At 44.8% G+C, this 25,780-nt stretch overlaps 1 protein-coding gene across 2 annotated transcripts in view; it reads right to left on the bottom strand.

Moving 5' to 3' along the window:
• Nucleotides 1-24,141, bottom strand: part of Rph3al (rabphilin 3A like (without C2 domains)) — a 150,057-nt gene extending 125,916 nt beyond the window's left edge. For both annotated transcript variants that reach the window (XM_021238217.2, XM_087191963.1), the window contains exon 1: nucleotides 24,064-24,141. The gene's annotated coding sequence lies outside the window, so the exon portion shown is untranslated. The remainder of the gene's footprint in view (nucleotides 1-24,063) is intronic.
• Between the last annotated feature and the right edge of the window lie 1,639 nt (nucleotides 24,142-25,780).

Raw genomic sequence — 25,780 nt, 5'->3', positions numbered from 1 at the left:
AAAACCAAACAAAAATAACATCAAGATGCACACTTCCCCTGATACCGCCCATGCCAGCGTGTGGGGCATTTGAATCAGTGGCCTGGCCAGGGAAAGTGGAGGTTTCAGAGCCAGAGAGCTCTATGTCTGTCTCCATCTAGCAAAGTGACCTTGAACAACAAGCCCCCCCAAAATGCAGCTTCCTCCTGCCTAAGTTACTGCTGTCACTTTCCCAGATCGCCTCCTGACCCTCTTCATTCTGTCCTGTCATCACAGTGCTTATCCAAGCGCCAGTCCTGCCGCTGAACTACTCCATCTGAAGTCTCCCCAGTGACTTCCTGCTGCTCTTAGCATAAAAGCAAAATCTCTACCCTACCCAGTGGACACCTCTATACTCCCCTAGCGACCTGAAGGCACCTCTATACTTTTGTGCAGGAAATGTTTCCTTGAACCCTCTCCCCACAACTTCTTTTGCCCATTAACTCTGTTCAAAAAACTTTTATTTATTAGCATTGAGATATAATTCACAAACCATAAAGCTCACCCTTTTAAAGTTTACAACTGGGTGGATTTCAGTATATTCATAGAGTTCTGCAACCATCACCACTGTCAAATTCCAGCACATTTCCATCACCCCAGAAAGAAACCCATTAGCAGTCAGCCGCATGGCTCCCTTCTCCACAGCTCTTGGAAACCACCCATCCACTGTCGGATGGATTCGTATATTCTGGACATTGCCTATAAATGGACTCAAACAATACATGACTTTTTTACTCAATGTTTCATTTTTTTCTGTCCTAACCTTTATTATTTCTTTCCTTCTGTTTGCTTTGGGTTTAGTAGCTGGGGGTTTTTCCTAGTTTCTTAAGGTGGAAGATTATTGATTTGAGGACTTTCTTCTCCTTTAATACAGGCATTTGCAGCTACAAATGCTCTACTTTTGTCATGTTATATTTTCATTTTCATTCATCTCAAAGTACTTTCTGATTTCTTCTCTGATCCATTGGTTATTTAGGAGTGCTTACTTTCCACATATTTGTTAATTCCCCAAACTCCCTTTAGTTTTGATTTCTAACTTTTGGGCCAGGGATTTAGCTCAGTGGTTCTGTTGCCTGCCTCACAAGAGCAAGGTCCCGAGTTCGATCCCCGGTACAAAAAAAAAAAAAATCCTTCCTTTTCCCTTGATTTCTAATTTTCATTCCTCTATAGTTAGAGTATATACTTTGTACTTCAGTCCTTTCAAATTTATTAAGAGTTGTTTTATGGCCTAAAATATGGCCTCTCCTGGAAAATACTTCATGTGCACTTCAGAAGAACCTGCTATTGTTGGGCAGAGTATTCTACAGAGATGTCCGGTAAGTGGTTGGTTTATAGTGCTTTTCAAGTCTTTGAATTCCTTGGTAATCCTCTGCCTACTTGCTCTACCCCTTATTATAAATAACATCCTGAAATCTCTAAATATTTTGGAAATTTTTTTTTTCCAGTACCAGGGATCAAACTCAGGACCTTGCGCTTTCCAGGCAGGCATGGTGCCACTGAGCTACATCCCCGGCTGAAATCTATAAATATTGGGGGGGGGGTTGGTACTGGGGATCAAACTTGGGACCTTGCGCTTGCGAGGCAGGCGGCAGAACCACTGAGCTAAATCCCCAGCCCTATAAATATTGTTGAATTGTCTATTTCTCATTTCATTTCTGCTAATTTTGCTTCATGTGTTTCGGGAGTCTGTTATTAGGTGCATATATGTTTATAATTGTTACAGCTTCTGATGGATTGACCCTTTTATCATTTCAAAATACCCTTATTATCTTCAGTACTAACTTTTGCCTTAAGTCTATTCTGTCATGGTTATTGCTTGCATAATATATCTATAGGGGTTAATGGCAATGTGACTTTTACTATAATACAGTTTTTTGTGTTTATTTGTTTGTTTGGGTTTTTTTGGTACCAGGGATCAAACTCAGGACCTTGTGCTTGCAAGGCAGGCTGGATGCCAATGAGCTAAATCCCCAGCTCTACAGTTTTTAAATTTAAACATTCACCATATATTTTGTTCACACCTTGTATAATCATGTGCTGTATAATGGTGTTTTGGTCAACAATGAACCACATATACAACAGTGGTCCCACATAATTCTATCGCCTAGTGATATTAAAGCCATCTTTCTCAGAACACGTATTCATCATTAAGCAATCCATGACCATACCTCTCTTTCCTTCCCTCTTTTTTGTGCTATTATTGTCATACAAATTATATTTGTACATTACAAGCTTGTCAGCACAGTTTTATAATTATTGCTTTACACAGTTGTCTTTTTAATTACACAGGAGAAAAGAATTAAAAACAAAATACATTGGGCTGGGTGGTTTACCTCAGTGGTTCCGGTACCTGCCTTGCAAGCGCAAGGTCCGGAGTTCAATCCCCAGTACCCCGCCCCCCAAAATACATTTGTACTTCTTTATTTCCTCATGTGGATTTGAGTCACTCTTAGGATTCTTTTATTCCAGCCTGAAAGATTCTTTGTAGTATTTCTTACAGGGCATGTCTACTACTGACATATTTTGTTTTTATTCATCTAGGATGTCTTAATTTCCCCTTCATTTTTGAAGGATAGTTTTTCTGGGTATAGAAATCTACATGGTGACAGCCTGTTTCTTTTAGCACTTTGACTATGTTACTGCCTTCTGGCTTCCATGACTTCTGATGAGAAATCAGCAGTGAGGTTAACCTTGTTAAGGATCCCTTGGAATGGAACTCTAACTCTTCATTTCTGAGCTCCACCATCTTTTCCTGCCTGGACAGGGTCAGGCTCTTCAGTACCTGTGCTCTGTAATTTCCCTTTGTAGTGATTATCACAAATGCAATTAAATAATTAATGATAACACATAGCTCTTTAGTGTGGTCTACCATTATTAGAATATAAGTTTCATAAGACAAGAACCAGGCCTGCTTCCCAGAAGCAGCACAGTCCCTGGCATGCTGTAGACTTTTGATAAATATTTACTGAATGAATCAATGAAGCTCATCCTAAAGGAGGCCAAATTACTGGTTTCAACTTCTCATTCCCTGTACCTGTATTTATCTTGAATTTTTTTTTTTTTGTTGTTACTGGGGATCAAACTCGGGACCTTGTGCTTGCAAGGCAGGTGGCAGAACCACTGAGCTAAATCTCTGGGCCCCCCTGTACCTGTATTAAACAACCATGCTCCACAGTGGCCTTTAAGTGGGAAACTTACTTTCCTGCCCCTTGGCTTGAGCTTGGTCCTGTGTCTTGCTTTGACCACAGGGACGTTCATGAATATAGGATGTGATAAAAAGCTTGACACGTGCTTGTGTCATTAATCTAGCTTTCTTCCACTCATGCCTATCACCCTTAGACAAATGTGCCTTGGGTGGTCACTAGTCCAAGTGAGAACAGAGACACATTAAACAGAACTAAATTCAATTCACAGTATGAAGCCAACCAAGTCCCAATGAGAAAAGCCCACATCAGAGAAACCTTGCCCAACCCACAGATCCGTGAGAGAGAAATAAATACTTACTGCCATATGCCAGCGGGTTTTAGGGTGGTTTGTTATGTTACAATATTGTGGCAATAGATGAGTAAGACATATGCATTGGCAAGTTTGAAGACTGGGAGAAGTCCTGGGGAAGTTTTTCCATGTGGTCCTTCATATGGCCTCCAGACGGATTCTCTGGGCAGTTCTACACTCCTGTGTCTCAACCTTTGAGATGCATCTCACCTTCTTCCCTGCCAACCCCACACTCCCTGCACATTCCCCTTGCCATCCTTGCCCTCCTCTGCTCCTCTGCTCATCTACTTGGAGCTCCTTCCTATTTGCCTCTACTTGGCAGGCCATCCTCCAGGTGTGTCCCAGAACTCCGTACTGACACCCTGAGGGGTTGTGTTCTACACCTATTAGCAGATCTCATAAATAAACTTCCCAGAATTCTGCAATCTCTGCCTGGGACATATCTCTAGTATCAGCCTCCTGGAGTGTACCAAGCACCTAGATGAGAGCCAAGCACACAATAGGTGCTTGATTAGAGTTAGATTTTGTCTTCTTCTACCCTGCCCCTTACCACCACTGGGCCCAGGAATTCATCATCACACCCAGAAAATAGTTCTTTCTCTGCTGTGTGCTGAGGCGGGAAGTAGACCCTCATTGTTCCAGAAGCTGACTCTTCCTACTGCCTCAACTGATAACCGCAGTGCGTCCCCAAACTCAGTGACAAGGAGGAGACAGGGATACAATAAGGCAGGATACACTTCCTTACACACCAACTCTGAGTCAATGTCTGATCTAACATTTTATTTATTCATTCCAAATGTATAACTGCCTATTTCAAGGAGGCTTGAGGCAGTTTAGGGGCTAAATGCAATAAAAAAATAAACAACTTAAGGATCAAAGAGAACAGAGGCCCTGCAGAAAGTGGAAAGAGATGTCACCAGAAATCTGATGATTAAACGAAGCAATATATCTAGCTCTACACTCTCCAGCAGCCACTGAAAGAAGGCCCACATAGGAGCTGTGAAGCTCAGTATAAAATCAAAGCCAGCACCAGCCCAGAGTGTGAACCCCAATCACAGGCAGCTCCAGGTTCTAAAGGACATTTCTTGGGGCAAAGTAGGGAGACCCCAGTACTAACAATAAAACCAGCACCCATGGGCCAAGGGCTATTCTAACTTGAATTGTATATGGCTTCTTATTTAATGCTCCAACAATGCCACAGATACCACCATTACTCCTATTTTACAGATAAGGAGACTGAGACACACTGAAGCAAAGTCATGTCTCAAGGTTACAAAGTAGGAGAGTAGTAGAATAAGGATGAAAACCCCAAGCCTGAGCCTTTAACCTCTAAGCAATTCAGCTTTGCTCATGCTGGGCCTCCCTATCAGCAGATGCTGAGGGCCCTTTTGCCTGTTGAGGTCTCATCTCCCATACTTTTTTGTTTTGGTTTTTGGTACCAGGGATCAAACTCAAGTCCTTGCACTTGCAAGGCAGCTGTGGTGCCACTGAGGTAAATCCCCGGCCCTCATTCTCCATACTTTTTTTTTTTGATACTGGGGATCAAACTCGGGACCTTGCACTTGTGCACAGGCGCCTTAACCACTGAGTTAAATCCCCAGCTCATTCCCCATACTTTTAAAGATCTGTCCTGAGACTGCCCTCCCCTTAGCCTTGCCTGTTTGCAGAACCCCGTTACCTCCAGGGAAGCCCCTGCAGATGGTGTGCCTGGATTCCCACCACCCACCTTTAGAGATGGATCTCACCTTCCTCCTCTACCAAACTTGCACTCTGCAAACATTCCCCTTGCCACTTTTACCCTCTCCTGAGCAGCTACTTCCGGTTCCTTCCTATTTGCCTCTACTTGCTATCCATCGCTCAGGACTGTCCCAGAGCCCAACACTGGCACCCTAAGTGTCCATGTTCTGCACCTGCTAGCAGAGCTCACCACAGAATATCATAAACTGAACACCCACAGTGCAAACTTCAACCCCATGTAGAGCTGTACAGAGTAGGGCTGCCACCTGGCCTGACATTTCTACCCGACCTCAGAGTATAACCTGGATAGAAATTTTCAATTCCATAAAGGCAACTTCAATTCCATATGGGGTCTTTTCACTCCCAAGTTTCTCTCTTTGCTAAATCAGTTCCTGATAACCCTGTCAAGGGTGGCTCAATTCACCCTATGATATCAGAACCTGAAGATGGGTTTGTGGGACAATTGGGGCCAGCTTAGCCCACAGGGCACTTCTGTGAGAAATCAGAAGAGGTGCCACTTCCTGGAGGTGTTCTCTTCCAATTGCATGGAAACCACTGCAAGGGCTGGAGTGTATGTAGCTTAGCAGTAGAGCACCGGCCTAGCACATGGGAAGCCCTGGGTTCAATCCCCAGCACTGAAAAAACTAGCACCAAAAAAAATTTTCTTTTTAAGAAAATCACAATATAGGCTGGGAATTTAGCTCACTGGTGCCATGCCTGCCTCATGAGTGCAAGGTCCTGAGTTCGATCCCTGGTACCAAAAAAAAGAGAAAGTCATCATAACAAGCCGTACAAATCAAAGCTTTCCTCCATGGAACATCCTCATACAGCACTCAGCCTTTAAAAGTGACTCCAGCAACACCCTCCAGGTCTACAAGCACCTAAAATCAGTCACCTATTCAGTATGATCTTAAGGTTTATGTCCCACCAAAATTCATTTCTAACTCTGAAAGTGATAGTAATTAAGAAGTGGGGCCTTTTCAGGGATGATTAGGTCGTAAGGGTGGAGTCCTCATGAAAGGGTTTAATGCCTTTATAAAAGAGCCCTAAAGTGGGGTGGGCTGTGTAGCTCACTGATAGGGCATTTGCCTAACAGGTGTGAGGCCCTGGGTTCGATCCTCAGTAAAGGCTGGGGGTGGGAGGGACAGGCCAGGGGAACTTAGTGGCCCTTTTCACCTCAGGACACAGTAAAAAGACATCTATGAACCATGCCTTGATCTTAAAACTCCCAGATATTGTCTACAGGCCCCCTACCTAGTTTATGGTATTTGCTGCAGCAGCCCAAATGGAAAGTAACTTCATGGTAAAGAACCATGTCTTTTTTTTTTTTTTGGTGCCAGGGATGGAACTTGGGTCCTTGCGCTTGCGAGGCAGGCGGTGGAACCACTGAGCTAAATCCCCGGCAAAGAACCATGTCTTGTTTCTGCTTACTCCAAGTAAAAAGTATAAGGTCAGGCATCCCAGCACTGAAACTGAGGCAAGAGGATCTCAAGTTTGACCCCAACCTGGGCAAATTAGCAACTTAGTGAGACCTTGCCTCAGTGTGAAGGCCCTGGGCTTAAACCCCACTACCACACGTGTAAACAGGTAAGGTCAGAGCAAGTCCAAAAAGTGGGAGAGGTGCCTTTGTACCTCCGTCAGGGTCATGGGACCCCTAGCAGTGGCTTCTGGAAATGAGGAAATCCACAGTAGATAAGAAGTGGCAGGTGGGGAAAGGTCCCTGGAGGTCTGTGCTCAAAAAGGCTGTGGAAGTGAGGAATAAAACCAGGGACAACACCGGCAACCTTGTGGGCTCCAAGACAGCCTGGGCTGGTTTGAATTATGTAGGGCTAGAAATAATTTCACATTCATCTCTGACCTTTTCTTGGCCAACTCCACCCCTGGCACCTTCTCGTTGATCAAATACTTTCCTAGACCCTGACATTAACAAGGATGGGCACTGTGATGATTCAGGTTCTAGTTGAAATTGGGTCATTTCCTGTCACTAAACTGTGTGATTTGATGACATTAAAAGAAGAAACCAGAAGAGAATTCATTTCCTTTTTTACTTTCAGATGAGCTCCACTTAGAGCAGAACAATTTAGATGTGAGCCTTCTTAAGCAAGAGGTCCCTGGGCAAGGGCGTGAACGAACTGGGGATTGAACCCTTGTTTTCTGATCACTGGGCCAAATACCCCCTCACCTAATTCCTTTTTGCTTGATATCAAGGAGCAAGAGGTGTGAACCTGGGTTCCAAAAATTATGTCCAGAAAATAAAACACATTTCCTCTTCTAAATTAAGCCAGTGTTCTCCATTAGCTTTCCACAAGGGACTGAGAGAAAATTGTTTCAAAAGTGGAAAGTGAATTTAAAGTAAGGAGGGGAGAAAAAAGGACCTCACCAAGCCCAGATGTTTGAAATAGTTAGCCTCCTCCTGCCCAGCGCTGGCGCTTAAACCCAGGGCCTCCCACCTATGTGAGTGCTCTACCACTAGCTATACCCACAGCCTGATGCAGACTTTTAATGCCAGCTCTAAAGTGACTGCCTGTCTGAAATGATCTTGTCAGCCCAGAAAGTCAACTGTTGAAATGGGGCTACGGGGCTGGGGGTGTTCAATGGGTAGAGTGCCCTGGGTTTGATCCCGACCACCACACTGAGAGAGAGAGTAAGAGTGAGAATGAGAGAGAGAGAAGCAGAATAAAACCCAATAGAGTCATGAAAAATTCAGAGATTGGTTAAAAGCGGCTTATTTATACTCAGAGTTTTAGTGCTATGCGAGGCACACTCCACTAGATTGTTGGCTGCTTGGGCACGCTGCATCCACCAGGGTCCTTTGGTTGTAAGCAACAGAAAATGAGTGTGGCTGACTTAAGCAGGAAGGAATCACTGGAGGAACATCTTATACCTTTGAATGGATAGGGTCGGGGGCTGAACAGGAACCCAGGTGACTGCAAGAGTCTGAGCCTCAGTCTCATCAGCTGCCATTTCAGGAATAAGTGGCTCCAATGCCCTTTCCCCCTTGGCTTCACCTGCTTAAGGGTTAAGTCCCAGAATGGGCAGCCCAGGGATAGAGCCCAAATTGAAAAAGGTCCCATCCCTGACCTCGCCGATGGCTACACAGAGGTGTTCACTTTGTGAGACAAGCAGTAGTACACTTCTGATGTGAGCAACTTTCTGGAAGGATGTCATGCTTCAATGAAAAAAATAAAGGTACACCTAGCCTAGGACCCAATAATCAATTTTACTCCTAAGAGAAGTAAATCATGTAAAAGAGGAATGAAGATCAACATGAAGACTTACAGTCATTCTTTTTAAAATTTTTATTTATTTATTTTTTAGAGGTACTGGGGATTGAACACAAGGCCTTTGCACTGAGCTATATCCCCAGCCACTTTTAAAATCTTGTCAAACAGCAATTTCTTAATTTTAAAGCGTATATGCAGCAATTACTGACATAAATACATTTGAGTTTGATTTATCCCTAGACTTTTTTATTTTGAGGTGGAGTCTTGCTAAGTTGCTAAGCTACCTAAGCAGAAGTTGAACTTGTGATCCTCCTGCCTCAGCCTCCCAATGTGCTAGGATTACACCATGAACCCCTATGCAGTCAGCTAGCCACTACATGTAAAAGCAGCCAAAAACTAAAAGCAGTCCAGGGGTCCAAAAACAGATGAATGGAGAAACAAATTTACACTCATACAAAGGAATACTATGGAGCAATAAAAAAGATGCAATTTCTGATACACACATCAGGGAAGAATCTCAAAAACATCAAATCAAGTCAGAAAAAGAGCACACAGATATGATTCCAGTTATATGAAGTTCTAGTATAGATAAAATTAGCCTGTGATGGGAAGAAATCAAAATGGTAGCTGACTCTGGGGGAGTGGAGCAGGGACTGCCTGGGATGGGGCATAACAGAACTTTCTAGGACGATGGACATGTTCTCTATCATTTTTTGACAGGATCTTCCTGTATAGTGCAGACTGGCCTAGAACTTGTAATCCTTCTGTCTCAACTTCCCAAGTGCTGGGATTACAAGCTTGAACCACCATGCCCAGCCATGTTCTCCCCATCTTGATAGGGGTGTGAGAGACACAGTGAATGCATTTTTCTGAGCTCAGCAGATGACACTTGCAAGATTTGTGCATCTCATTGTCTGCACATTTTAACACAAAAGAAAAGAACCATATACAAATACTGGGTTTTAGTTAATGGCAAGCTTGCTGGAGTGCCTGACTGTTTTGTTCATCAAAAGATGCTATTAAGATAGTGAAACACGAAGCTTTGTACTGAGTGAAGTATTTGGAACACATAATAGGCACTGGATTAGTAGTACAACATGAATATATGAAGTTCTCTTAGGAATCAGTAAGAATATAATAGGGAAAAAATGGGTTAAGAATAGTACAAGCACATAAATGAGGCTACAATAGCCTCAATAGCCCTCAAATACATTCAATCTCAATACCAATCAGCGAAATGCCAATTTAAACCACAATGAGATAAACAGTTCACATAACCCAGCCTGGTATAATCTAAAACTGAGAATATGGGATTATAGGGCAATGGGTATCCTGGCCTAGGCTGGAGGAAACACAGAGGACTTCAGACTTTGAGGCAGCAACAGGAGGCACAATCTGTTATGCTATAACTCCCTCTTAGGTAAACAGCCTAGAGAAACCTACATCTGGAAAGGACATTGGTAATAGTAGAGAAAAGCCGAAACAACCCATAAAATGCCCATCTGTGAGCAGAAAGGGCAATTGGGCATCTTTATGCAAGGAATTTTACAAGGAAAAAACTAGCTGGGTATGATGGTACAAACCTGTAATCCCAGCTTTCTGGAAGGCCAAGCCCAGCCTGGGCAACTTAGGGACTTAGTGAGACACATAAAAGGACTGGGAATGTAGCTCAGTGAAGGCCCTGAGTTCAATCCCCAGTACCCACCGGAAAATAAAAATGAAAAAAGAAATTAACTACAGCAACTTGGAACAACAGGACCACGCTCAAGAACATGCGCATACCAACAGAGCTATTAAGCAGCTGGAATACAGAGGATCCTAGTTACAAAAGTTCAAATGCATGTGAAATCACACACTGCATTAAGGATATAAATGTATGTGGGAAAGCTACAAAGAACAGTGAGTTAATGCTTATAATAAAATTCGGGTTAGCACCTCCCCCAGGGATATGAAGGAAGATTCATTTAAAGAGAGACATACAAATAAAAGCTATTTGTGAAGGGCTCTACCTCCTAAAGCTATAGTGGTCCTCTACCTCCTAAGTTAGCCAGGCAGATATCTGCTTTATGTCTTCCCAAACTGTAATGTATGTGTTATATGCTGTTTTGTACATATATTTCACAACTGAAAAAAATCAGTAACTTTCAGCTGGGCACATTGGTGGGCACTTGGGAAGTTGAACCAGGAGAACCACTTAAGCCCAGTCATTTGAGACCAACCTGGGCAACTTAATGAGACCCTGAGGTGGAGCGACCTTCCTATATTCCAATAATATCCAATTACAAAGAAAATAAGGGGCTTGGGTATAGCTCAGCAGTGCATCACTTGCCTTGCATGCCCAAGGCTCTGGGTTCAATCCCCAGCACTGAAGAAAGGGAAAAGGGAAAGAGAAGGAAAGACAAGAAAAGAAGGGCCACCCACTTGGGGCCTCTCTTGGAAATCCAGAAGCTATTATTATTTCCAATAAAAACTCCCCTAACTTCCTCCTCTTGATTCATGCTTTGTTCCTCGACCTTGTGAGACCACAAGCCTGTACAGAGAGTAACGTCACTGGAGGTCCTGCCGAGATCTGAGATTGATAATGGGCTCTCCCCGGTTTGCAAACACCCAATCACCTACGCTTCGTGCCCCCCCGCACCTGCCTCTATCTACCCACATCTATCAGCCTTTGAAGACAACGGCTCCCAGCCACACCCCAGGCCCATCTGCCTCCAAAGCTCTCCAAAAAATTAACCAAGCTCAGGTGGGAACACAGTGTGACCCAGAAATGGCTCAGGAATACGAAAGAAAGGAGGAAAATGAGCTTCTTCTTAAAGAGGGGGAAATGTGACTGTGGTTTCCACTGTACCCAGATCCCCTGCATGGTAGAAGTGGGCCAAGACCAGCAGAGAACCAAACTGGTAGCTGCAGAAAATGCAGCTGAGCTGCTAGGAAAAACAGTCCTGCTGCAGAAAGGCACTTGTAGGCAGTCTGTAGCACTCTATCTAAACCTAATAATCTTTCATCACATTCTACCCAATTCACAGATGTGAAAACCAAGTCAGAGAGGTTAAGTAAGTGGCTCAAGGTCATAAATTAGAAATGATGGATCCAGGATTTGAACCCCAGTGATGGCAAAACTTTTAGAGACTGAGTGCCCAAACTGCAACCCCAAAATCACTTATTTATCACAAAGTGCCAACACAACAATTAAACCTAAAGACTGAGGTTTTAGTTTAGAAAAAACAACTCATACATTAACATCTTTTGTCGTAAAAGAAAAACACAATAACATACGTGCCATAGGTCCGCCCCCATTGCTAGGCTAGTTATTTTCCAACTTCTCTTTCCCTGGTGTGATTGTTCTAGTTTGGTGTTTAGTGTTGTCAGATTTAGTAAGTAAAAATACAGCATGTCAGGCTGGGGATTTAGCTCAATGATGCTGCCGCCTGCCTCGCAAGCACAAGGTCCCAAGTTCAATCCCAGGTACCAAAAAAAATTACAGCATGTCTATGGGGATATGTTTTAACTAAAAATGTCTTTGCTTTTTAAATCTGACTTTCAAATTGCATGTCCTGAAGGGGCGGGAGGCACTAGGCCTTGCCCCAGTGTCTTTCTCAGGCAGCCCAGATGAGAGTCTCAATAAATTCTTGAAAAAAAGAAAGAAAACCATGAAACTTTACTGGGTACTATAAAAAGAGAGATGTTTGAAAAGAAGATATCAATGAATAGGGAATGGGCCATACTTCTGGATAGGAAAACTCACTATATTTATTATTACATAAATTTAATATAATTCTAAATGAGATTTTAAGGACATTTATAGAAAAAGAAATAAAATGATTGTAAGTTTCATACAGAAGCATGAATACACAAGCAAACATAAGGAAATCTGGAAAAAGAATTTGCATGGCCAGGCATTAAAATATATATAAAGTCATAATAAAAATGTGATAGTGGAAGAAAAAGAAAGACTAATAAAACAAGGCAGGAAGCCTAGAAACTAACATGTTTGCACATGCCAGTAAAACTGACTTTTCAAGTCAGTCTGAGGGAGGAGGAAGGGTTCTCAAAGATCCAGCAGCCCAAGTTACTGGACCTGGAAAGCTGAGGGGGAGGGAGAAAAGGGCTCTCACAGTCTGCCTTTTATACCTTCTGGATTTTGAACAGCATGACTGTATAAGTTGAACATTCCTAATCAAAAAATCCACATTCCAAAATCCAAAACTTTTTGAGTATCAATATGACAACAACACAGAAGTAGAAAATTCCACACTGTGACACTGGTTTCATGCACAAAATTATTTAAAATATTATATAAAACTACCTAAAGCTTATGGGTATAATGTAGTATATGAAATATAAACTTCATGTTTAGACTTGGGTCCCAACCCAAGATATTTCATTATGTATATACAAATATTCCAAAATCTAAAACACTTGGGGGTTTTTTTGTTTGTTTTGTTTTGTTTTTTGGTACCAGGAATTGAACTCAGACCCTTGTGCTTGTGGGGCAGGCAGCAGAACCACGGAGCTAAATCCCCAGCCCCATCCAAAACACTTTTGGCCTCAAGCATTTTGATAATGGCTACTCAACCTATAACATATATTTAAAAAATAAAATGCAGTTAGTGAGGAAAAAAAGTGAACAGAAAGAACTGGTTTACAGTTCACAAAGACATAAAATCAGGATCTTCCCTCACATCATAAACCCAAATCAATTATCACTGGATAGAAGTGAACCTAGATAGAGTGGAATGGAAAGGCTGAAACTAAAAAGGACCAGAAGAAAATCCAGGTGAATATGTATCTGACCTCACGATGGGAAAGAGCTTTCAAATCCAAAAGCAAAGGAAACAATCATAAAATGAAAGGTCAGATGGATTTAATCACAGGTACTGGTCAGCTCAGGCTGCCATAACAAAGTACTATAGACGGATGGTGGCTCAATCTACAGACACTGATTTCTCATACTTCCAGAGGAGGCTAGAGGTCCAAGATCAAGGAGGCAGCTGATTCGGTCCCCAGTGAGGACTCTTTTCCTGGCTGGCAGACTGCCACCTTCTTCCTGTGTCCTCACATGACCTTTCCTTGGTGCATGGACAAGGAGAGAAAGACAGCTCTCTGCTCTTTTTTTTTTCTCCCGTTAAGTTTATTGGTACATTTTAGGTACACAATACAGTTACATTCATCATTGGGTACTTGTACCTGTACATGATGTATCTAGGTTCTTATTGTTTCCCCATTCCCCTGCCCTCCCTTCACCCCCTCCACCCTTCCCTATTTACAAAGACTTTGTTTCAATTTTTTTCCTTTTCTCGTATTTTTTCTTTTCCCTTTTTTCCTTTCCCCTCCCCCTCCCACTTCTATTCCTTTAGACCTTGTCTTCCTATTTCACAATATTGATTATACGTTTTGATCCTTATTTACACTTTGATTTTTTCACACCAGAGAAACTATTCGGTATTTACACATGTGTGTCCTATTTATTTCACTTGAGAGTATGGCCTCAATGTGCATCCACTTAGCTATAAATGTCTCTAGTTTTTCATTCTTTATGGCTGAGCAGTACTCCATTTTATAGAAAAATCACATCTTCTTTATCCAATCTCCAGTTGATGGGCATTTGTGCTGTTTCCAAGTTTTAGCTATTACATACTGTGCCATTATAAACATGGGTGAGCATATACCACTGTGGTATGATTCTTTTAATTCTGTTGGGAAGATACCCAGCACGGGAATAGCTGAGTAAAATGGGACCGCTAGCCCTAGTTCTTTGAGGTATCTTCATACTGATTTCCACAGTGGTTGCACCAGTCTGCACTCCTACCAACAATGGAGAAGGGTTCCTTTCTTCCCACACCCCCGCCAGCATTTGTTATTGGTTGATTTCTTGATAGCAGCCATTCTTTGTGGGGTGAGGTGGAATCTCAGTGTTGTTTTCATTTGCATCTCTTGAATGACCAGTGATGCTGAACATTTTTTCATATGTTTATTTGCTGCTTTTACTTCTTAGTCTGAGAAATGTCTGCTCATTTCAGATGCCCATTTTTGAATTGTGTCTTTAAATTTGGGGGGGGTCTGATTTTTTTTTAGTTCTTTATAGAGTCTATATAGTAGTTCTTTGTCTGAGGAACAGCTGGTAAAAATTTTTTCCCACATTGTAGGTTGTCTCTTAGCTCTGCTGGTGGTCTCTCTTACAGTGCAGAAGCTTTTTATTAAGATGAGATCCCAATTGTTGATTCTTTGTGCTAGTTCCCATGCTACTGAGGATTTGTTTATAAAGTTTTTTCCTATGCCAATGTCTTCAAGAGTTCTACCTAACTTATCTTCCAGCAAGTTTAGTGTTTCTGTTTTAATATTTAGATCTTTAATCCACTGCAATTTTAGTTTAGTGCATGGTGAAAGGGGTATAGTTTTAACTGGCAAATTGAAATCCAGTTTTCCAACAGCATTTATTAAAGAGGCTAGCTTTCCTCCAGTGAGGATGGCTGGCTCCTTTGTCAGAGATGAGGTAGCTGAGTATGTCTGGAGTTGTTTCTGTATCTTCTAGTCTATTCCACTGCTCCTCAGGTCTGTTCCTTTGCCAGTACCATGCTGATTTTATCACAGTAGCTTTGTAGTATAGTTTCAAGTTGGGGATTGTGATAACCCCAGCCATGTCTCTATTGCCCAGACTTGCTTTAGCTATTCTAGGTCTCTTATGGTTCCAAATGAATTTTTGGATTGTTTTCTCTAGTTCTGTGAAGTATATTGTTGGAATTTCAATTGGTATTGCATTGAATCTATATAGTAGTTTTGGAAATATGGCCATTTTCACTATATTGATTCTTCCTACCCAGGAGCAAGGGATGTCTTTCCATTTTCTTGTATCCTCTTTGATCTCTTTTTTCAGAGTGCTGTAGTTTTCAGTGTAGAGGTCTTTTGCTTCCTTTGTTAGATTGATTCCTAGATATTTCATTTTCTTGGATGCTATTGTAAAAGGAATTGTTTCCCTAATTTCTCTCTCAGTGAGTCTGTTATTTGTGTACAAGAAGGCTATTGTTTTTTGAGTGTTGACCTTGTATCCAGCTACTCTACTGAATCTGTCAATTAAGTCTAGAAGTCTTTTGGCAGTTTTTTTCCTGTTTCTTCTTATAAGGATGGTTATCCTATCACATTGAGGTCCTACCTTTATGACCTCTTTTAACCCTAATTACTTCCTTATTCCAAATACACCCACACTAGGGGTTAAGGCTTCAACTTATTAAGTTGCCTTGGCTGTGCTCAAATTTGCAATCCTCCTGCCTCAGCCTCCCACAGTCCTAGGCTTAGAGGTGTGTACCATCATGTCCAGCTATACTTTTTTTAAAGAGAACATTATTTTTAAGAACTATTATATCATGATCAAGCAACATCTGAGCCAGACAGCCAGGTGTGCACAGTCTTTAGGAGGATGGTTGATGGGCTAGCCAGAGCCCAGCACAAGAAGCTCACATGCATCTCATGTACACCAGAGTCCTAGATGTGTGACTCGTATTACCCTACAGACTCTGCGAGGAATCACAGAAGATGCCCAGAGGAAGAGGGCATAACAAGAATCTTGAACCAGTGAAAATCTTGCCCTGTGGGAAAGGAAAATCTTATTCAAGATGGCTTTAAAGGGACAAGCTCAAAGACAGAGTGACAAAGAGGCAAATTTCAGCTCAAAGAGGGAAGATCTGCTGCCTACCAAAGTTGCCCGAAAAGGCCAAACGTGCCATGAGCTGTGACTCAGGAATGGATGGAGGGAGGAATTCTAGTATCAGGAAGGGGTTTAGACTAGACATTATTTTTTAATTATGAAAGTACTTTTCTTTTTAAGAATTTAAAGCAGAATTATACCCACAAAATGAATGAATTTTGTGGTATAGAAATTATATCTCAAGCACTGGGGCTGTAGCTCAGTAGTAGAGTATGTGCCTCACACATATAAGGCCTTGGGTTCAATTCCCTACACTAAAAAAATTATACTGTAATAAAATTATTTTTTAAAATTTATCACAGAGATGACTAAATATCTCTTTGATCTTCACACCTACATACGCACAAACACACAAACATATAATTCTATTTCTTTTTCTTCTTTCCCCTATAGATAACAGATATTCTACTAGATCTTCTTTGTTCCCCAGTACTGGGGATTGAACCTTGAGCCTTCACACTGAGCTATTATATCTTTAGCTCACTTTTTAAAAATTAAAAATAAATAAAATTTTGATAGTCTTGCTAAACTGCTAAAGTCCCCAGGCTGGACTCACACTTATGATCGTCCTGCCTCAGCCTCTCAGAGTGCTAGGATTACAAGTGTACAACACTGTGCCTGGCTCTATGAGATCTTTTCCCATTTGTTTTTTGCTGCACTAGGAACTGAACCCAGGGCCTTCGCACTGAATTACATCCCCAGCCCTTTTACATGTATGTATATTACATATGTTTGTATTCAGGGAGAACCATGTATATACATTTCTTTCTTTTTTTTTTTTTTTTTTTCAGTGTTGAGGATGGAACCAAGGGCCTCTTCCCTCCAAGGCAAGCACTCTCCCACTGAGCTACATCCTCAGCACACATAGACATTTCTATAAAGACTATCATCCCGCATTTATCACTGCAACTTGCTCTCTTCACCTTACAATCTTAAGAGATTCATCCACATTGTTATATAAAGATCTTGTTTCTTTTCAAAGTTGCATAGTATTCCAAGGTATGAAAATATGAATTTATAATCACATATTCCACCACACCACCAGCAGATACCACTGTGGATTGCACAACGGCTGCCCCAGAGAAGGTGCCAAAGTTCCTTTCTCCCTTCATTCCTTCTTTCCCTCCCTCCCTCCCTTTCCTTCTTCCTTTCTTTTCAGTACTCAGGGTTGAACTCAGAGGCACAAACATGCTAAGTACAACTGTACTGAGCTACATCCCTAGTTTGTGCTAGTTTCTTCAAGGTAGCTCCTGACATGTAAAATTACTATGTTGTAAGGAAGCCACCTTTTGTATTTTAACAGACCCTTTCAAACTGCATCCATTTGTGATGCTCTTTTCCAAGCCTCAGATCCCATGCATTTGAAGATCTGAGCCCTATGAGATTTGTCCTAGCGGCTTATTCTGTGCCTTGGTCTTGTCCTACCATTCTTCTTTAATATTCAAATCATTATCCAATAATGAGATGGGCTCCCCCCCATTACTGACAGGATTCAAAGCACAGGCCAAATGACCACCTGGTCACCCACCCTGGCTTCTGATGGAAAGGACTCTTGAACCAGGAAGGAGACCATTCTATCTGCAAGGTGCTGTATCTCTATCTCCAGTCAGAGGATACACATCAGTGAATGGGGGCCGGGAAAAAAAGCAAAGGGAAGCTTAGCAAACCCTAGTATCAACTGCCTGGACAGGACAGGCCCAAAGACAATAATGCACCAACGAGTAAATCAGACAGGAGCTTCATGAGTCAAGCAGGGCAGGATATCAATGATCATTTACCCTCTTCACCAGGCCAACCTACCACTAATCTAATGGTAGTGCCTACAGTGGTCACAGCAAGATGCAGCTGATTAATGGTCCAGGGTATAGAAGAAGTGCTTTTACATAAGGTGCCAACTATGGAACTGCGCTCTTACATAAAGTGCTCCGGTATTTTTAGCAGCATATAACTGCCGTGTGAATGAAGAAGCCGCTCCCGCAGCAAATGCCGCTACTCTACAGGCTGGCGAAGTCCTTGAATTGCTGGTGTTTTGTAGGCAGCTCGCTGCTGTTAAAGGACTGAGGATGATTGTGCAGGGCTGAAGTGCCACCTGGATTTGATAGTATCTTCAGGCTGACCTGACTTCCCACAATGAGCAGAAGGCAATACATAGCCCTCACTCATCCCCAGAGTATCCAGGGAGTGAGATCAGGGAGGTGTCAGGCACAGGGTCCACCCCAAGCAACCACCCACAAGCTAAGCAAGCTCCCCCTATAGCCAGGTAGTGGAAGGGTCTGGAAGAAAACAGCTGACCCTGGCTCTCCTCTCACATCCCCACACTGCCCTCCAGAACCTTTGTGCCACCCTCATGCCACTTTGCGTCCATCACAAGAAATCCAAGGGTCCTGTACAGTGAGGCCAAAGGGAAAGGAGGTCTGCATGTACATTCTGGTTTTAGGCTCATGCTGCCTTTTTCCCCTGCTTTGGTACTCTTATTGAAGTAGAACATTCAGAGAAGGATACATATCCACATTGATGAATGCTGGGCTAGAGATGTAGCTCAGTGGTTGAGTACTTGCCTAGTAGGCATGAGGACTGATCTCCAGCAACACACACACACACACACACACACACACACACACACCAACCAAATTCTGACAGTATCGACATACCTATGCAAACCAACACCTAGATTTAAAAAACAAACCAGGAGTGATGGTACAAACCTGTAGTCCCAACTATTTGGCAGGCTGATACAAGAGGATTGCTTGAGCCCAGGAGTTAGGGGCCAGCGGGGGCAACATAGCAAGATTCCACCTCTTTAAAAACAAAACAAAACACCACCATGCATGTAGCTCAGTGGCACCTTGCCTGCTTGGCAGGTGGAAGGTCCTGAGTTTGATTCCTGGTACCAGGAAAAGAAAAATAAATAAAACACGCATCACCCAACTCCCAGAGCCTTCCTCATGCCTCTAGGAAACTAATACCCGGACTGCTAATACCTTAAGTCTCTTTTGCCTTTCTTGCACTTTAGATGAATGGAATCATATAGTATGTGCTTTTTTACAACAGGTTCTTCTCTTTTGCTCAGTGTTCCGTATGTGTGATTCATCCATGCTTTACCATGTGGCTGTTGACTGTTCATTCTCGGTGTGTCATGGTCTATTGTCTACATTCACTCCAAAATATGTGTCCATTCTACCACTGATGGACATTGATGATTTCCAGTTTTTGGTTATCACAAACAGTGCTACTATGAACATTCATTCATACATGCCTTTTCACTGCATTATGCCCTCTATAAGATACTTTAAAATATTGAAAATTACTGACCTGAGCTTCAAATCAAGAGAAAGTCAATCTGTTCCACCTCTCCAGTTCACCCTTTCTTTTTTTTTTTTTCCTGGTACTGAGAATTGAACTCAGGTCCTTGCACTTGCCAGGCTGGCACGGCGTCACTGAGCTACATCCCCAACCCTACCTTTTCATTCTTTAAACATAGTTCTTTCCATCTACAGCACACCGAGCAGGGTACTGGCTATAGGAGTAAAACTTCCTTACATTGTATACCTAAAATGTACCAACGATTAGAATGAATAATCAATAATGCAAAATAGCAAGAAAAGGTCCAAATGGGTAGGGGTAGTGGGAGGGGCAGGGGAAAGGAAAGAAAGGAAAGGAAGAATGATGAGAAATGGAAAAAATGGAAACAAAGTCTTTGTATATAGGGAAGGGTGGAAGGGGTGAAGGGAGGGCTAGGAATGGAGAAAAAATAACCAAGATGCATCATGTAAAGGTACAAGTTCCCAATGAGAAATGTAAATGTGTTGTATACCTAAAATGTACCAATAAAAGAATTTAAGTAATAATAATAATTAAAAAAGGAGTAAAACTTCCTAGGACTAAAGCACAATTCTATTGTGTCCTTGCTGTGTGACAATCTCTAGGTATCAGTTTCCTGACCAGTAAAATGAGAATGATAGTGGTACTTCTAACTTCACTCAGTTGAGAAGTAAATAAAGGAAGAGGGTCTGTACACTGAGCATTGAGTCCATGTCATTAGCTACGATCACTGGCAAAGGAACTTGTCTTTCTTAACACTCCCAAGGTACCCAGCTCCAGGTGGCCCTGCCAGGATGTCCATGAGCAAGGACCTCAGAGGAGGACACAGCAACTCTATCACCTCCACCTGGAGCAGGGCTGCACCAACAAGCCCACACACACACACACACAGACAACACCCTGTCCCTCTTTCCAGCACTGAAATGCGTGGCCTGGCAGCTGCAGCTACTGTCCTTGTATCCACAGGACACTAGATATCACTCAAAATGTGACCTAAACCAGGGTTACTGTTGCAGGGTCATCATTAATGGTGTCAGCAGCCTGGTAACAACGTGCTGGGGCACTGACAGTACCCAGAAGTCAATGCCTGGAAAACTAAAATGTTTAAATGTCTCTGCAAAGAGAGTGCAGAGCAGTGTTTTGTTTACTTTTTTTTGGTGACAAAAACAGAAAAAGCTCCTCGAAGCTTACAGTGCAGAGACCTAAGAGCAAGAGACTTGGGCCTCACACTACTAGTTGCCATGGTAACAGGATTTCACAGCAGGAGCTCATTTTCATACAACAGTGACCTGCAGGAGGACATCTCCTAAATAAACTTAGTTGAAGGTGTTCCAGTGCAGGGGGGTGATTAGTTTTGTTTACCAAAAAAGGCATTTAAAAGTGCCTTCCTGGACAGAAATGACCCAATGACCCTTGCAAGGCTCTCTCTTTATTCCATAAATTCTTAAAGCTGGATTGGAAAACAGCCGGTTTCCAAGGCCTCTGGGGCTGGCGGATGTCACAGCCTCCCTGAGTCACCAGTCCCACCATTAACCATCTGTCTGTGACAAAGTCCTTTCCTCAAATCCAGTGGAGTCCCAAGCAACCAATAAGCCAAGTCACTAGCATGTCCTGTACATCTAGGCCAGGTGCTGAGGGGACACAGAAAATGTAGAACATACTTGTTTCCTGAACAAACAGAAATCATAGTGCGTACCTAAAAACAGCCTTGAGAGGCACTCAAATTCCAACCTCAGCTTTGCTCTCCTGCAAGCTTCGTGGTTGAAGCAGGTTCCTGACCCTCTCTTGAGTTTGCATCCTCATGGGTAGAATGAGCACAATAATCCTAATGCCTACCTCTCCAGGTATTGCAAGGACAATACAAAATGAGGGAGTGCCTGGACTGATCAGCATGCTGCCCGGTGCAGGACACAGAACAACCCACTCAATAAACAGCTGCTGCGGTTAAAAGCCGGAAAAGCATGTCTCAGTCTCCTGATATGGGAAACTAACAGCAGAAAACAAAGTATTAAATTATGTTGTGCAACCTGTAACCAATCCATCAATGAGTGTGGCAGGAGTAGATGGGCTGGAATCTGGAAGAGGGGAACAGTCTTGGAGGAAGAGGAAATTTGAACTGGACTCAAGAATAATGGGGTTGAAGGGGGTGTTTTTGGAAGTTTGGGGTGGGAAAGCCTTTATTGGGTGCCCAGTCCTGGGGATCCAGGGAAATATCCAGTCAGGGACAGGAGGGGCTGCAAATCAGCAGACAGTGGTAGCTCAAAGGCATAGGGCCAGGAAATGGTGCATAGGGCCTAATGTAACAAGGGGAGGCTCAGCTTTGCTGGGAAACAGTGCCTGAGCCAAGCACCACAGGGCAGGGGCAAGTGGGGAACCAGAATAGGGAGTTAAGAAGGTGTGGAGCTAGAACCTGCTGTGAGAGGGAGGCTACATGACCAAGAGCTTCACATGAAGCTGGAGAAGCTGAGCTTTGCAAGGGAAGAAATCCAGAGGCTCTAAAGATTTCTCAGGGGAGGGGTTCTGTAACAAAGTAAAAGGGACCATCATTCAGAGGTGACATGTCAGACAGACTGCTGCACGGGGCTGGCAGCAGAGAGACTAGCTAAGAAACTGTTCTCTGTCCTAAGCTGTGCCTGGACCCAAAGAGCAGCTCACAAAGGACAAGGGAGAGAAAGAAAGAAAGAAAAAAAAATACAAGGGAGAAGCAAGGCACTTGGGAGGCAAGGGTGCCCACCTGTGACAGCAGGTGGGAACTCACTGCTGAGAAGTGAGGGGAAAGCTGCCTGGGAGGAGGAGCCCAGACATAGACAAGCTGAGTCTGTGGTGACCCTGCAGCGTCCCAGGAGAGTGTGTCAGACAAAGCTAGACACACCAGACGGGTGTTCCCAGAGGGCTCCTGGAGAGAGTCTCGTGAGAAACAAACCCATGGCCTGAAAAACCTGTCCCAGCAAAGAGGGACAGCTCAGAAGAGGAAGAACAATAGAGAAGGAAACGCAAAGCCAGCAGAGTGGCTATGCTCAGAAATGACAGCAGTGTCTCCTAGGAGGACAGGGCACACAGTGATGGGCTTCCTAGGGCCTGGAGGACTCAGGGCCCACAGAAGAGCAGTGTCTGGAAACAAGAGACTCCCAGGAAAGCAGCCAGGCAGTTTCAGAGAAGTGGCAGGGCATTGTCTGCAGAGGATTAGGTGGAGGGGAGTGAAGGAGGCAGCAGGTGCAGAGGACTTGGGAAAATGTGACAGTGAGAGACAAAGAGGAAGCCAACCTTATGGCTCAGACACAGGATCCCCCCCCCCCCCGCCCCATGGAAGTCCAAAAGGGTTGTCGGAGGCAGGGAGATGGAGGTGCCTGGCGACCAGGTGAAGCACATCTCTCCAGGTGAGGGGGCGAGGCAGAGCCTGGACTGCAGAACTGGCCCTGTCAGTGCTCTCTTACCGAGGTCTCCAGGGACACCCCTTTCACACACCCCCACACACTGCGGGAAGGATCAAAGGTTCCCTGCTGCAAAGATGGAGGTGACATTGATCATTCACCTGGATCCCCCTTGCTCTGATCTCACTAGGACAGGACACCACCTGCAGCCTCACACCTCTCTCCCCGGGGCAACCCCTGGGGTGTGACAGACAGGTCGCTCTGCCCTCTCAGAACCAGGCAGGGCTAGAACTCGAGATCTCTCAGCACAATCTTCTCTGTAGCCCAGGCAAGGAGGCTTCCGCACTACTGGAAGCCAAGGACTGTCCCCCTGAGCACGGAGAGGGGCCCTGGACGGACTGCAGCGCTTCCCCAAACCTTGCCCGACCGCTGCGAATGGTTTTCGGGAGCGAAAAACAAATCCGGGCCGGGGCTGTCAGGCTGAAAGGGGTGGGGGGGCGCACAGGGAACCCTGTCTCTCATCTCCCATAACCCCGGGGTGCCAACGTGCCATCAAGTTTCCGCTCCTGTGCCCCTAACCATGGGCATAAGGCAAGCACCACGCCATTCCTGCGGGGCGCTGGATCTCCACGCCGGCAGGACAATCGCAGAGAGCAGGTTGGGCGCCACCCCACACCGCCGCCGCCTTGGCCCCGGGGCCCCTCCCGCGCACGTGTGCGCAGGAGGGCGCTGGGTAAACACTGCACTTGTGGACTCGTTCGCCTGGAGCGCTCACCCCAGCGCCGCCTGGTGTCACTCGTCGCCGCGCCACCCCTCCCCCCCCCCCGCCGGGGGCCACCACTGGTACCGCTGAGGGTCCGCGCCCCTCTACCAACCCGGCGCCGAGGCGTGCGGGGGTGGGGGTGGGGGGGCTGGAGGCAGGCGCGGTCCCAGGCAGCTCCGGGGCGGCCCTGGAGTCAGGGCAAGGCTGTCGGTGGGCGCGGCAGGGGAGAGCTGTTCGGCGCCAGGCCCTGCCCGCGCCCCGCCACTCCCCGAGGTTCAGCCCCCAACCCGGGCGCGCCGAGCTCCTAGATCCCAGCCACTGCTCTAGAACCGCCCTGTGCGCCCCTTCTGGCCCCTGCCGCAGTCAGACGCACTCCTCGGCCCTCAGATCCTGAGCCCCGAAAAGGGCCAGCCCCACTTTAGTCACACTTACCTGGGGGTCCGGCCCTTCCGCCCGCGCGCGCTCCCTGGCTGCCCTCTGGCGGCGGCCACGGGTACCCGCCGCGCCCCGCCCCGCCCCGCCCCGCGCGGACCTGGGACCTGTTGCCGCCGGCTGGAGAGTCCCGGCCCGAGGTCACATGGAGGTGACTGCCTTCTGGATGGTCATCCTCGCCACCGAACGGGTCTGGAGGGCTCCTTGTTACTGGATAACAAACAGCACTGGCTTTTATCTGATCAGCTTCAAGTCTCTAAACCCAAATCTAAAGCCTGGTTTGTAGAAATGACCCACTCTAACGACCCCGGCAGGCAAAAAGAAAGGCAAGCATGTTTTCTGGGGCCTGGAACAATGCCTGGCATTAGATGGAGCGCAACATACATTTTTTGAATGAATGATGCTCCATCAACTAGGCACGAACTCAGACACCTTGCTACAGTTCCAAAAGGAAGTAACCATAACAAATCGAAGCTCTCCTCTGCTTTGTCTTGGTTTTACCAATTCAAAACTAATCTGCTATAGTCTCCATTTCCACATTTTTTGGGGGGAAGGATGAAATAATTTCCTAGGATAGCTTTGGAAATCAGTAGCTGAGTGAAAACCAAATTTGGAAGTGCTGGTTCGCCAGATTCATGCAGCAGCCTCCATGGTACCAGTCATGATGACTGTCACTTGGGTTCTTGATTTTTACAAATATGATCTTGGACAAGGGAGCAAATCTGTAAGCTAATACAAGCCAGTAAACTTATCTGTACTACAGAAATATTGTGTAGCTGTGCTGTCCTCTAGTCACATGGCATTGCACTTTTTATTTCATTTACTATTACTTAATTTAATTTTTTTTTTGGTACCGGGCATCGAACTCAGGTCCTTGCGCTTGCCAGTCAGGCAGCAGAACCACTGAGCTAAATCAACTACGGGGCCAGCGGCTGCTTATTAGACAGTGCAACCTAAGCTGCAGTGGCTTTGTGTGCAAAGGGGAAGATCATCATAGTCCTTTGGTGAGGACTGGATGAGATCATATTGGGGAAGCCCCCAGCCCAAGGCCTGGCCCACTGTGAGAGCTTGATGGCAAGGGCTGGGAATGCGGCTCAAGGGAACAGCATTTGCCCAGTGTGCTAGAGGGCCTGGGTTTTCAGTGGTGGGAGTTATGAATGTTACCGTCACCACCTTCATCACCTCACTAACCCCGAATTCCCAAGGCTGCAGGGCCCACCCAATGACCCACCACCTTCCCTCCAGGAGTTGTTTGCACCACCTTTTGCGCTGCCCTGTGATAGCACTCACTGTCTCTGGGGTGACCGGGCCTCTCTTTGGATCAACTGCTAATCACATGAAAAAGTCTCACACCCTGACCAGAGGTAGCCTCCGAATAGTGCCTCCCCTTGGCCAGAGCCCTGGCCCTGTGCAGCCTGTGCAAAACTGATCCTTTTATTCCTGCACTAGTAAAGCTTTCAGTGGACACTTGTTGCACCTCTGCTGTGTCCTGCAGCTAGGCTGGGACTCTTGCACTGTTCACTTAACCCTTGTTTTCCCAGGTCTCCAGGCCAAGGCACCAGGCCCCAAGACAGTAACAAAACTGCCTTTATTTGGCTGTGCCCTGGGGGCATCTTCTGTTTGAAAGCAGACAAAGCCTCTCAGCTTGCTCAGGAGCCAGTTGCTTTTCACCTGCCCCAGTGTGAAATGACCTTTCCTCTCTCTGGGGCCCCTCCAT

This window comes from Heterocephalus glaber, unplaced genomic scaffold (assembly GCF_053883595.1).
Source record: "Heterocephalus glaber isolate CG9 unplaced genomic scaffold, H.glaber_assembly_v1.0 deba00001564, whole genome shotgun sequence".
NCBI classification, from domain to species: Eukaryota; Metazoa; Chordata; class Mammalia; order Rodentia; family Bathyergidae; genus Heterocephalus; species Heterocephalus glaber.
This window is presented reverse-complemented; position numbering and strand designations above follow the sequence as displayed.